The sequence below is a fragment of the Mastomys coucha genome, unplaced genomic scaffold, assembly GCF_008632895.1.
Source record: "Mastomys coucha isolate ucsf_1 unplaced genomic scaffold, UCSF_Mcou_1 pScaffold21, whole genome shotgun sequence".
NCBI classification, from domain to species: domain Eukaryota; kingdom Metazoa; phylum Chordata; class Mammalia; order Rodentia; family Muridae; genus Mastomys; species Mastomys coucha.
Window position 1 is genome coordinate 17520592 of NW_022196904.1, and position 12849 is coordinate 17533440.

At 42.0% G+C, this 12849-nt stretch overlaps 1 pseudogene; it reads right to left on the minus strand.

Moving 5' to 3' along the window:
- Positions 1–8208: 8208 nt before the first annotated feature.
- LOC116100303 lies at positions 8209–12634 on the minus strand (annotated as a pseudogene).
- Positions 12635–12849: the final 215 nt, after the last annotated feature.

A 12849-nucleotide genomic window follows, 5' to 3' on the forward strand; every position in this document is an offset into this window, starting at 1 on the left:
TTCTTTCTTTGTTTAGTGCATTTGGTGTTTTGATTATTATGTGACGGGAGAAATATCTTTTCTGGTCCAGTCCATTTGGAATTCTGTAAGCTTCTTGTATGTTCGTGGGCATCCCTTTCTTTAGGTTATGGAAGTTTTCTTCTATAATTTTGTTGAAGATATTTACTGGCCCATTACCTTGGGAGTCTTCACTCTCTTCTATACCTATTATCCTTAGGTTTGGTCTTCTCATTGCACCCTGGATTTCCTGGATGTTTTGGGTTAGGAGCTTTTTGCTTTTTACATTTTCTTTCACTGTTGTGTCAGTGTTTTCTATGGTGTCTTCTACCCTTGAGATTCTCTCTTCTATCTCTTGTATTCTGTTGGTGATGCTTGTATCTATGACTCCTGATTTCATTCCTAGGTTTTATATCTCCTGGGTTGTCTTTCTTTCTGATTTCTTTATTGTTTCTATTTCCATTTTTAGATTCTGGTAGTTTTGCTCATTTCCTTCACCTGTTTGATTGTGTTTTCCTGTAGTTCTTTAAGGGATTTTTGTGTTTCCTCTTGAAGGGCTTCTAGCTATTTACCTGTGTTCTCCTGTATTTCTTTAAGGGTGCTATTTATGTCTTTCTTAAAGTCCTGTATCATCATCATGAGAAGTGATTTTATATCTGAATCTTGCTTTTCCGGCGTGATGGTGGGTCCAGGACTTGCAATGGTGGGAGTATTGGGTTCTGATGATGCCAAGTAACCTTGGATTGTGTTGCTTATATTCTTATGCTTGCCTTGCATCATCTGGTTATCTCTACTGCTACCTGCCTGTGCTAATTCAGACTGGAGCCTGTCCTTCTTGTGATCCTGATTATATCAGAACTCCTCAGAGTCAAGCTGTCTCTGTGATCCTGTGAATCTGGGATCCTGTGACCCTGGGCTTGTTAGAGCATCTGGGAGTGGAGCTTCCTCTGCATGTTTTGGGAATGACTGCAGAGTTTGCGCCCAAGGTCTGCTCAGGGCACTGGCCGGCCCAGACAGACCAGAAGCAACCTGAGCCACTGGGCTGGCAGAGTTCCTGTGTGCCAGGGTCCTGCTGGTCCCAGTTACTCTGGGCATTGGGACAGATGTTATCTGTAGGTGGCTTTTAATAAGTGAAAGATCATTGAATTTTCATCAATCTGGAAGTCGTTTTCTCTCTGGACTTCAGAGAGCATCCTATCATTGAAGTTCAGGGTAAGCCTTCAGGGTAAGGAGTGGCAGACTTTGGAACATGGATGGTTGGGTTCTAAATGAAGCCAACAACTAGATTTACCCCCTGCAACAGTGGGAACCCATGGTTCTTTGACAAGTTGGATGTAAATATTTGCACTTGGATTTGGTACTATCGAAATGTAATATATCTTAAGACCCCAAGTTTTTCCTATTTCCCTTCCTGACGTGGCCTTCCCCCTCTGGGTGAACTGAATGAGCATAGGATAACAAGGCTTTTAGTACACCTGCCCACAGCAATATCCTTTTTGGTCTCCTGGGTTTTAGTTTGGCGTACCTGAATGAGGTTGTTCTTCATTGGTGCTATCCACCAAATATCTTTAGTGTACACAATCCCATGAACCACAGAAAAAGTAGTCAGTGCACACATATTTTACTCCAGGTTTTGGCCTAATATTTGGTCCCAGGGCAGACATAAGAGTAATGTCTTATAAGTTTGCAAGATCAACTGAGTGACTATTGGTCAAAAGTTAAATTGGGGACCCAGGTACCTATGGGTGCAACACTGTGTGAGTATTTGAGCTTATATCTCTTGAAAGCATCACTAAGGACCCAAGTCGAATTCCAAGGTTGGTAAAAGCTGTTTTTGGAGGAAGTGCTAGTAGTTAAATATTTTCCCATAGAAATATAGGCATTGTAACTTGAGTTTTATAAGATTTCCTTTTTTTTCTTGAGTACCTGACATTTGAATAAGATGTACTCTGAGTCTGGCTGTTGTTCAGCCAGGGGAGCATCTATGATGAATCCATATAACTGGTCCTGTCAACTTTGAGAGGAGTGAGAGTAGTCAGCAAAACTATGTATGGTCCTATGTGGTGACTTCAAGGATTGCTTTTGATGACTTTTAATGAAAACCCAGTCACCAGACTGGTATGTATGAAGAACAGGTTAACCAGCACTTTCTTCAATTGCCTTTAGCAATGTCCAAGCTTCTTTTGCTTCTAGACAAAATTCTTCACAGAATCGAGAACATATTTGACAGTGATGTCATTAAGCAGAACAGTTTTTAAGTTAGGAGGTCTAGGTCTTCCAAACATAATATCAAAAGAGGTTACTCCCAAAGTATAAGGAGTGTTTCAGACCCTATATAGTGTGAGAGGGAAGAGAGCTACACAGTCCCCACCAGTCTGCATGGTTAATGTCGTGTTTCCTTTACAGTTCTACTCCTCCTGTCTACCTGCCAGAGCTTTGCTGCCTGTAAGCACAGTATAACTTCTGATCTGCTTCTATAGCCTTGGCCTTCCACTCTGTTACCTGAGCTGTGATGTCTGTTCCAATAACAGAACTCAAAGGCACTGGTATTCTATTACCATTTTTTTAACCAGTTTGTGCCTTTTCATGTTTCTTGGGGAAACAATGAATAAGTATCTACAAACACTAATAAATATCTATATCGTATGTGCCTGGTTTCAGCACAAAGAAGTTTATTTCTCAATGGGCATCTGGTCTGGTGCCTCTGTTTGAAGCCTCTTTGTATTGGTGGCCCCCATTAGTAAGTTGCCAGATGAAGCTATTTGAGACAATTTATTCTACTAAAGGTTTTATGAGTATAAGTATGCATGTTGAATAAGATTTATGTTTTTGGTACCCAGATGGGTAGTCTGGTGGGAATGTTGGAGCAATTTCTTAGCAAGTCCTCAGGCAGGATCCATGAACTGTCTTCAGTGAGTCTCCAATGACCAAGTTTGTAAGGCATCTTTAGTTTCCTTTTATGTAAACAATATCTTCCTTAGAATATTTAGGATTTTCTGGTAGAGAGGATGGCCCTGAATCTGTCAGTCTAAGGGCCAGGGTCAGCATAGGTTTAGGGATGGTGGCCTTTGTTGCTGCATCAACCTTCAGATTGCCTCTGGCCACCATGGTAGTTGCCCTGAATATAGGAATTGTAGGTGAATCAGACCTGCTTCTTGTCTATTGAACACAGGCATGCAAGAATTAGAGACACCCTCCTCACTACCCAGGTTCACGAGCAGCAGACCTGGCCATGTTCCTACCTAGCTGCAGCACTTGGGAAAGCAGTTCCAGTGCCTCATCTGGGATACAGGGATGTGCTGGCACTGGTTGTATGGGTTACAGGTAATCTGTACCCAAGGGCATGAGAGCACTGTAGCCCAAGTGGTAGCATCTCTGATACCAATCAGTCTCTGATCCAGGATTTTCAATTGGTGAATCCCAAAATCTAGCCCATCAATGAAATGTAGGAGTGTATGAAGAGGATGGTTCTACAAATACAAAATTACAGGATCTCCATGACTCAGGGCAACAGCAGCATATCAAAGAGGAGTTTCAGTGAAGTTCCCAAAGCAGAAGGCAGAGGCTTCATACCAGACAAAGAAGTCATTGCACTGAACATTTAAAAGCAAAGAAGTGTGGAGAAAAAGGACACACTTTGACAAGCTACATCTTCCATGAGATGTTATTTCTCTTTTGCAGAGGAAAGTTTCCAGGGTGGAGGGCAAGTATTTGTTGGGGAGGAGATGAGTAGGATTGGGGTGCATGATATGAATAAATTCCACAATGATATAGGAAAAAATCCCATTTACCAATGTTATTTTATTTCCAATATAGAAGACATATTGCAAGGTTAAGTGATGAGGGAGGTTAATGTTAAAACTGATCCAGGTGGCCTTCATTTCTCCCCAGTGCAGGGCTATTTGCCTGGGCTTCTGAGAGGTGCCTGTTACTATGCTGCATGTAATTGAGACCACCAGGTGACCAACAGTGCTAACAAAGTTGGGAACACATTGCCAGCCCACCAATTGAAATTTACTCAGAAGTCAACATATTCTGCAAAAACATGGCCTGCTGGGCTCTTCCAACCATCCAGTATCCATTGAAGAACACCTAGGAGTTCTCAACATTATTACCCTGCACAATTCCTCTTCATCTTACCCACATGTATGCACCTGCAAAAAGGAGGTAAGGCTTTCTGAAGTGGTCTGTGTAGCTTTAGTTAACTGTGGATTTTCTTTATCATGATATTTAGCATATGTGCATGTACACTCACCCATGGTATGTTTAACTTGAATATTTGTACATGTGTGTCCTGCCTGTATACATGCAATTGTATGCTCAACATTATGTATGTGGTGTATACCTATCCAGGGTATTCAGTCTGAAATGTCAATTCACACATGCTGAACAACTTGACATTTGGATAGAGGCTTTCTAGGGCCATTAAAGTGTTTTAAATGCACCTCTCTAACTAGTTGTTGGTTGCACATGCCTTTAATCAGCAGGAATAAGAGAGGGGTCTCAGTGAGTTCTGGGAAAGCTGGGTCTGAAAAGTGATTTCTAGGATAGTCAGGGTTAGATAGAGAAACCTTGTCTCAAAAAAAAAAAAAAAAAGGTTTATCTGTCTCTACGTTAACCTAGGGGGTGGTAAGCTGCAACCAGCATGCTGGATCTTCCTCTTGCATTCTGGAAAATAAACTCAGATCTTCCATGGGAAGCAGTCACTGTATGGACAGAATCATCAATCCAGGTGATGTCGTATGCTCCTGAATCTCACCCAGGCTGTAGATGTCACATTCTTGACTTTCAGCACAGCCAACTCTCATAATAGACTGGAGGGCCAGGAACAGCAGTGTGTCTATACAACTTCTTCAGGTGATATTCCTTGGGCAGCCCACATGTGAAAGGTAATTTGATCCTTTATTTTGTTATGCATGAGAAAAAGGAAGGACAAAATCATGTTAGATTTATCAACCAATTCAAGCTCCCTGCACACACTGATAATATGAGTAGAAGCAGGGACCCCAGCAAATCGGGAGTATTGGCATGGTGCCACTATACAACCACCATAAATGGGCAGCAAAACATGTGTTTTTGACTTGTTTCAAAGACATAAGTATTCCTGCCTTAATTATTGGCAAATGTTAGGGTCCCGATGTCCACCTGATTTCCTGCCAAGGGACTATCAAGGAACACTGACTACTCATCTACACAGTGCTTCCAAAAGGATCTAGCAGGGGGCACTGGACGCACAGCTCTTCAATGTGTCCCACAGCACCAGCAGGAAGTCCTTACTTCACAGCTCCTCACTGCTGTGCACAGGGAACAAACAATCCTTGGACAACTCCAGATATAAGTTACAGGAAATAATTATTGCACATATGGATGCCCAGTTTCCTTCTCTGTAACAGAGGGGACTTCTGGTTCATGGGGAATATGTGGTTGTTTTCATCAGCAAGTCACTTTTCTCAGAATTGTGCATTAAGATTTGTGGGGTGGGATGATGATTGATTTTAAAGAGAGTGCCATGCATTCTAGACTGACCTCAAACTCTCTGTGTGGAGGATGACATTGAGTATCTGGTTTACTTGTTTCTACCCCTTAATCCTAGGTTTCTGGCCAGCTCATTTGATCTGATGCTGGCCAAGAACACAAGAAGTCCTACATGATTGGCACACTGAGCTAAGGCACTAATCTGGTCATCGTTGTTGTTTTTAGAGATTCACATGGTCACCAAAGCTAGACTACTGCTATCTATATATTCTGGGCTGGCCTTTAATTTAAGGCTAACCTCTTGTCTACTAAGCCTCCAGAGTCCTAAGATGACATGCATACTCCTTCACTCTAGCTCTGATATCTAGTCTTAATTAAAATCTCAGACTCCTTTGAACTCACTAAATGTGAGTCAGGTGATATTTCCCATGGGGCAAGGGTACTACACCTTTATTTAAATAGTGTGCATACAGCTCCATCTGGCAATTTTCCTCAGCTGCATTTGGGCTCAGGCTTGTAGTGGCTTGTGCCTTCTCTTCTGTCCAACCTGATGCATAGAGAATTTAGATGAGGTCAGATCCATGGCTGCTAGTCAGAACACACCTGCAAACTACCTGACTACACAGAGATAATCCAGAAAATTGTTGCCCATTAACCCGTGTTTCCTTGAGATGATATGGGACTGGTACAGCCTCCTTCTCCTCCATTTAACCAGTTCATAACTCACCAGCTTCAGAAGATGGAAGTACAGCTACAGCTCATGTTGAGGGTAATTGGAGATATTCTCCAGTAGGAAAAAGAACTCATCTAGAGTGAAAGGCAAGAGAAAGAAAGGAAGGAAGGAAGAAAAGAGGAAAGAAAGAAAAACCCAGGGTGAGTAGTACAGACATGTAAGTCCATAAATGGACTGTTGAGGCAGGAGGATCAAGAATTCAGGGTCTCCCTCAGCTACAGAGTGAGTCCAGGTCAGCCTGATCTACAGAGTGAGGCAGGACAATCAACAGTTCAAGGTCTCCCTCAGCTACAGAGTGAGTCCCAGGTCAGCCTGATCTACAGAGTGAGGCAGGACAATCAAAGAGTTCAAGGTCTCCCTCAGCTACAGAGTGAGTCCCAGGTCAGCCTGATCTACAGAGTGAGGCAGGACAATCAAGAATTCAAGGTCTCCCTCAGCTACAGAGTGAGTCCAGGTCAGCCTGATCTACAGAGTGAGGCAGGACAATCAAGAGTTCAAGGTCTCCCTCAGCTACAGAGTGAGTCCAGGTCAGCCTGATCTACAGAGTGACTCCTCAGCCAGGACTGCTCTTGCCCAGCATGCAGGAAGCTCTGCTTTTCTTTCCCAGAACCAAATAACCCAGGATTGGTAGGTAAATTCTGTAATCCCTACATTTGTTAGGGGGAGACCCAGAATTCAGAACCCAGTCATCTACAGCTGTATATATAGAAAAACAAACAAACAAACAAACAAACTCATTTGGCAGAGGGCAGGAGTATCGCCAGTCCTTGGCTACCTTGGTGGCATACAGAAACTTGGAGTCAAAACAAGAGGAGAGAAATACAGTGAAATGATTCCTCCCTAGGAGAACCTGATAAGGATCTTGAGAGGTGACTCAGCAGTTTAGAGAACTGACTGCTCTTCCAGGGGTCCTGAATTCTATTCCCAGCAACCTCATGGTGACTCACAACCTATAGTATCCTCATACAAATAAAATAAATAAATATTTCTCTATAAAAAAAGGAAAGACCTGATATTGTGTTACAAGGGGAATTAAATCCATGTTCACTGGGAAAGAAAAAAAATGACATGAGTATGAAGTTTAGCCAGTCTTTACTGAGGAGAAAAATGTAACAACAAAGTTGGAAAATTATAGATAGTGCTACAAATAGGGACTTCATTTGTTCATGATACATATATGACCACAGAGTGAGGTGTGTGTATGTATGTGTGCATGTGTGTGTGTCTGATTATTTGTCCTCAAATATGGAGGCTAGTAATACTCATCAAATGCTTTTCCACTTTAATTTTTGAGATAGAGTATGTCAGTGATCTCAGGCCAGCAAACTCCCACATCTGCTTCTCTTGACTACCAGGCCTAAGAGGACACAAGTAAGCTGCCTTGTCTCATTTTAACAGGGTCCTTTTGTTGCACTATGACACTTTATCATACACACCAGTTTCCCGGCCCTAGACATTAAATACGATGGTTCCACATAGTTAGAGTGTGCATATCCTTTAAAAATAGGATACCATCAGCCTGGAACTCACTCTTGCCTATACCGGACTTGATCTTTAAATACTAGACAGGGCTGAGTGGCTCAAATGAATATTACTACATTGTCAGTGTGAAGACAGAAAGGTGAGCATCCTGCTCAAGGTCATCTTTGGCTACAAGATGTCCTGATGGGACATATGGGACCCGGAGTAAACCACAAATGCTAACAGCATTGAAGTACACCTAAGGAGGAACTGAGGCAGCAGGATCAACAGGAAGTAAAGGGCAGTATAGGACATTCCCTGAGTTCCACTCCATCTGCTTTATAGATGAGACAATGTGAGCACTAAAATCACCATAATAATACTATTCCTACTAAACTATTCCTGTTTCATGGCTTCTTCCTGAGGGAAGTTCTTTTCCTCCATGAGGGTCTTTTTCTGCAAGCTATCCCCAGAGGGGGAGCCTATGAGGGTTACACACTCTTAGGTGCATGTAGGGATCCTGAAAGCTCCTCTTGGGGACTTCAGAACAACATATTCCTGTTAGGCTTATATTCAATGACTCTCACGGTCCTGACAATGCTAGGGCTTGAGGTTCCTGGGAAAATCTGTATGGAAGTAGGTGGTGAACATTCCTCACTGTCCCTGATGATGAAGTGCCTCATGATTTGATGAATGGTAGGCTTCCTTCTGGGATTGATATTCAGCATTTCAATGATGACCTTCAAAATATCAATGGAATCATGAGGAGGAATGCTGAAGTTTGCAGCAGTGATTTGCATTCTTACTTCTTCAAATGATCTGCCTCAAAAGGCAAGCTCTAGGCCACCATGAGAAATAGTAGGATCTCTAAACTCCAGATATCCACAGGGATGCCCTCATATTCCTCTGCTTGCAAGCATTCTGGCTCATAGTACAGCAGTGTGCCACAGAAATCAGTCAGCTTCTGCCCAGGAATCACTTTAAGCAGCCAGGCCAAAATCACACAGCTTGGCTTCCCCCTGTAGTCTATCAAAATGTTGCTGGCCTTTGTGTCTCTATGGACAGTGTGATGGTTGTGGTAGTATTGCACAGCATATACTATCTGAGCAAACATCATTTGAGCCTCTCTCTCCTCCTCTGAAGACACTACCTGGATGATGTAATCTAGAAGCTCTCCCTCTGAGGCATATTCCATCAAAAGGTACTTGGTCTCTTTTCTCTGGACCACATGAAACAGCTTGATAATGTTAATATTGCTAAGTGATTTCATAATCCTGGCTTCCCTGCCGATGAGTGGGGCACACTTCTTGGTATAAAGATTTTTTTTGCAGCCTGAGAAGTCAATGTGGGAATATGGAAGCCAGTTTCACCACTGAAAAGTTTCCTTCACCCAGAGTGGCCAGCATCTTATAATTAGTGATAAAATTCTTCTTAATAGAGTAGCAGCCTTCAGATCCTATTCTGTCATCAGGCCCTCCATGATTTGTATAGAACCAAACTTGCAATGGAAAAAAAAGTGTTCAAAATTGGGCCCAAGAGAATGTTTACAGTTACAAAGTCCTAACTCAAAAAGACAAGCCAAAAATCAGAAATAAGTCAGAGAGCCTAGGCAGGTACTTTGAATATTTGGGAAGAGAAAAATAAAGCACCTTCTAATCCTGTAGACAACACTGTGACATAGACCAGGTTGACAGGGACCAATTGCAAACTGAAAGAACAAAACAAAGGATCAAAGACAGTAAGAGCTGCTCATTGTAAAGGACAACCATCCTCTCTCCTAATTTCAGCACACATTGGGAGCAAATGCACCAAGAAAATCAGGTTCAAGAGGAGTAGATTAGACAACAGACACTCCAAACCCCACAGTGTACAATGTGGGGAACAGGCTCTGGAGTCCAGAATGTCAGCTAGTCCTGCAGAGGACCTGTATTTGGTTCTCAGGACCCAGGTCAGGTGGCCCACAACTGCCTTAAGTCCATCTCTAGAATTATCCTACCCCTAGGGCCTTTAAGGGCAGCCATACAGCATACTCACAGACACTATACATCATTGAAATACTGGTACATATCTTTCTATATAATGTTATTTATGTACAGAAGAGGGCATCAGATTCTCTGGAAGTGGAAGTACAGGCAGTTGTAGTGAGAGTTTTGGTTTGTTTCAAAATACAGCTACAGTATATGAAAACGTTATTGTTTTAACTCTAGGTATGTGATAAGAGGCTCACATCTAACTGTAACTCCATTTCCCAAAAATCTGACTCCCCATTGTGACCTCCACAGCAAGCATCAAGAACATGGTGCTCAGAAATACATGGAGGCAAAATATTCATAGACATAAATGAAAACAAAAAATATTTTTTCTCTATATATCTTTTTTTAGATATTTTCTTTATTTACATGTAAATTTTTCCATTCCTAGTTTCTCCTCCAAAAAAGAAAGAACAAACAAAAACAACAAAAACAAACCCCTGTTGCCTCCCCCCTCCCCATGCATGCCACCCCACCCTCTCCCACTTATTGGCCCTGGCATTCCCCTACACTGGGGCACAGAACTTTCACAGGGCTGAGCTCTTCTACTCCTATTGATTATCAAATTGCAATCTTCTACTATACACATGCTGCCAGAACAATCAGACCCCTCCATGTGCAGTCCTTGGTTGGTGGTTGAGAGCCTGAGAGCTCTGAGGGTAATAGTTCATAGTTGTTCTTCCTAAGGGGCTGCAAACTTTTATCTTTTTATTGGATATTTTATTTATTTACATTTCAAATGTTATTTCCTTTCTCAATTCCCTTCCCAGAAACTACTATCCCATCCCCCTCCTCCTGCTTCTATGAGGGCGTGTCCCCCACCCATTCATCCATTCCCACCTCCCCTCCCTTGCGTTCCACTACACTGGGGCATCAAGCCTTCATGTGACCAAGAGCCTCTTCCATTGAAAAATAAAATGGAAGATAATAAAGAACATGAAAAATTAAATGCATAAAACAAGCTAGCAAATACACAAAACAACACCAACAAAGCAAACCATAGTCACCAAAGGAGAGCAAACTTTTTCTTCAGTGTCCAAAGTTCCCTAAGTCCGAGTATAAACTCTCAGTAGCATCAAACTCTAGATGATTTCCAGGCAACCTTCAGGTTTCATACTGTAAGGACAGGAGGCAGCCTCAGCTATAGCTATAAGTGGACCAATGTCTATCATTCCCTACAATGGTTTCTGGTGAGGTCAGAGCAAAAGATGGACCAATGGTATCTAAGCATAGCCCAATGGTTTTCTTCACATTGAGTCTTGGTGGACAGGTAGGCTGATCTTGGTCAGTGAGGCAGTAGAGGGCTGGTTACACTCAAATATCTGTCCCCAGTGTTGCCTAGTGACGCACTTCTTCCTGCTAGGCCCACTGCCATAATTTCCCCCAAAGCACTCAAACTGATGGGGATAATGTTCAAACACTTGACACTCTGTGGAACTTTTAACACCCTAACGTTAACAAGGATACCTTTTCTGTTAACAAGGAATCCTAAGAATGATGATGAGCTCCCTGTTAACAAGGAATCCTAAGAATGATGATGGGCTCCCGAGCTTTGGTCCTCCCACAGTTAAGGACTCTGATATTCTTTGGCTACTAGATAGACATTTTTGCTTTTCATCTAGACTCTAGCCTTTATGATAACTTTGTAAAATCTCATGTCTTCACACAAAGTATTCAATTATTTATTTTAAACACATATTGATGGGTGCTAAAGGATGATAGCTATTCACTACATTGGTAGTTGGGAGAAAATACTGTTTTCTATGGTACCCCAGGGTTTGAGGCTAAAATCTGTCAGGCTTAGAAAGCAATGACACCATTCATCCCATATTCCACAGACTTCTCAGCAAAACCCAGGATCCAGAAACACTAACAATTTCCCTCTGCTCTTCCAAAGGGACAGGAGTTTGTAAGGGAGTTCTGTGAAGTGCTAGACAGACCATTCCAGCACTAGGCAGTTTTTCTTTGAGTTCTTTGGCCAGCAGATCTCAAGGTCACAGGTTTGATTTTTTGTTTCAACATCATTAATGCGCCCACCTCCTGTGCCTGATAACACACTAGGTTTTGTAACATATTCACCCTCTTTATGACAGAAGATACCCCTATGGAATGACAGCTACAGACAGAGGGACCAAAGTAGGTCAACAACTCAGTTGAATATAATAAAGTCTCTGTACTTGATGACCCATTTGGTGAAAAGAGTTGGTCAGTTTGGACGCCATACTCTCAATTATTAGCAAACTTCAGTAGGATCATTTTCATATATGTTAGTAAATTTCCACTGCCATAGTTTTTCATAACATCTCTCATATGCTAACCCCCAATTCCAGCTCTCTCTTTCTCCACATTTCCTCTCTCAAGCCTATGTCCCCTTGCACTCCTGGTCCTGTTACAGTCCACTCCCCAGTTCACACAGAACAGCTAATCTATTTCCCCCTTCCATGAAATCCATGTGTCCCTCACTAGAACATTTCTATATACCAATTTCCCCTGTGTTTATCAATTTTTTACTGGCTAATATGCATGATTAAGTGAATACATACCATATCATAGCATAGTTATGTTCCTGTATCTGAGTTACTTCATTCAGGATGAATTTTTCCTAGCTCCGGCCATTTGCCTATATACTTCATGATGTGTCTTTTAAACAACTGAGTAATGATTCATTGTGCAAATGTGCCTTGTATTCTTTATCCTTTCTTTTGTTGTGACTTCTAAGTTGTTTCCTGTTTCTGGCTATTATGAATGAAGAGAACAGTAACAATTCCCTTGTAGAGCACATTCCCTTGTAGTAGAATGAAGTGTACTTCAGGTATATGTCCAAGAGGGCTGGAAATCTATTCCCTACTTTCTGAGGAAATTCTATTCTTATTCTCATAGCGACTGTACAAGTTCTCAATTTCACCAGCAATGGATGAGCATTTTCCTTACTGCACATCTTTGCCAGCATGAGCAGTCATCTATGTTATTGATTTTTGTCATGATTACAGGTTCTAGATAGAATCCCAAACTAGTTTTTATTTACATTTTCCTCATGTCCAAAGATTGCCAAGGGCTATTTAATAGGAATGACAAATAGCTTTACAACTCATGGAATGTAGTCAGGCCCACTGATTACCACAGCCACATGGGTGAGCTTCAGAGTAGCATGTC